Genomic DNA, 2,019 nt, shown 5'->3' on the forward strand with positions numbered 1-2,019 from the left:
ATCCGGAAAACTGTTGGGATTCATAGTCAACTGGCGAGGCATCGAGTTGGACCCATCAAAGATCAAAGCCATACAAGAATTGTCCTCTCCGAGGAACAAAACTGAAGTGATGAGTTTGTTAGGAAGGTTGAACTATATCAGCAGATTTATTGCTCAGCTCACGACAACTTGTGAGCCTATTTTAAGTTGCTGAAGAAGGACGCTACGATCAAGTGGACTGATGAGTGTCAAGAAGCATTCAATGAGATAAAGGGATACTTGTCTAACCCGCCTGTGCTGGTACCAGAACCAGGGAGACCTTTAATTCTTTACTTAACTGTCCTAGAAAATTCATTTGGCTGTGTACTGGGGCAGCATGACATCACCAGCAGGAAAGAACAGGCCATCTACTATCTTAGCAAGAAGTTCACGACTTATGAGGTTAAGTACACTCACCTGGAAAAGACATGTTGCACCCTAACTTGGGTGGCACATAAATTGAAACATTATTTGTCATCCTACACTACTTACCTCATTTCACGCTTGGATCCATTGAAGTATATCTTTCAAAAGCCAATGCCGATAGGAAGACTTGCGAAGTGGCAGATTTTGCTCATAGAGTTTGACATAATCTATGTGACTCGGACTGCGATGAAAGCCTAAGCATTGGCCGATCATTTGGCCGAGAATCCGGTTGATGATGAGTACGAGCCATTGAAAACTTACTTTCCCAATGAAGAGGTGATGCATATCGATGAGCTGGAGCAAATTGAAAATCAGGCTGGAAACGTTTTTTTGATGGGGCAGCTAACATGAAAGAAGTCGGAATAGGAGCTGTGCTTATTTCTGAAACAGGGCATCACTATCCTGTCACGGCTCAACTTCATTTTTATTGTACCAACAATATGGCTGAGTACGAGGCATGCATTTTGGGTTTGAGGCTAGCTGCAGACATGGATGTCCAGGAAGTTTTGGTCTTGGGAGACTCGGATCTTCTGGTACATCAAATTCAAGGAGAATGGGAAACACGAGATTTGAAGCTCATACCATACTGACATTGTTTGCATGATCTTTGTCAACGATTTCGATCAGTGGAGTTTAGGCATATTCCTAGGGTCCATAATGAGGTCGCCGATGCTTTAGCTATCCTAGCGTCAATGTTGAACCATCTGGACAAAGCTTATGTCGATCCTTTGCACATTCAAGTACGAGATCAGCATGCTTACTGCAACATGATTGAAGAAGAACTTGATAGCGAACTGTGGTTTCATGATATCAAGGAGTACATCAGAATGGGGATATATCCAGTGCAAGCCACAGGGGATCAGAAGAGAACAATTCGACGGTTGGCGAGTGGATTCTTCTTAAGTGGAGGAGTTTTGTATAAAAGGACATCAGACCTTGGATTGTTAAGATGCATAGATGCTAGACAAGCTACGGCTGTCATGTACGAAGTACATTTAGGAGTTTGTGGACCACATATGAGCGGGTATGTGCTGGCAAAGAAAATTCTCCGAGCAGGTTATTATTGGCTCACCATGGAGTGAGATTGTATCAGTTTTTTGCGCAAATGTCATCAATGCCAGATACACGGAGATTTCATTCATTCTCCACCATCGGAATTGCACACGATGTCGGCACCATGGCCCTTCGTTGCTTGGGGCATGGATATCATTGGACCAATTTAGCCAGCAGCATCCAACGGGCATAGATTCATTTTGGTAGCCATTGATTATTTCACCAAGTGGGTTGAGGCCAAAACTTTCAAATCAGTGACCAAGAAAGCAGTGGTTGATTTTGTTCACTTAAATATCATCTGTCGATTCGGAATCCCAAAGGTGATCATCACGGATAATGGTGCTAATCTTAACAGTAAATTGATGGAAGAGGTATGCCAACAGTTTAAGATTACACATCGCAATTCTACCCCATATCGTCCCAAGGCAAATGGAGCAGTTGAGGTAGCCAACAAAAACATAAAGAAGATACTTCAGAAAATGGTAGAAAGTTCCAGGCAATGGCATGAAAAATTATCGTTTG

The sequence above is a fragment of the Nicotiana sylvestris genome, chromosome 4 (assembly GCF_000393655.2).
Source record: "Nicotiana sylvestris chromosome 4, ASM39365v2, whole genome shotgun sequence".
NCBI lineage: Eukaryota > Viridiplantae > Streptophyta > Magnoliopsida > Solanales > Solanaceae > Nicotiana > Nicotiana sylvestris.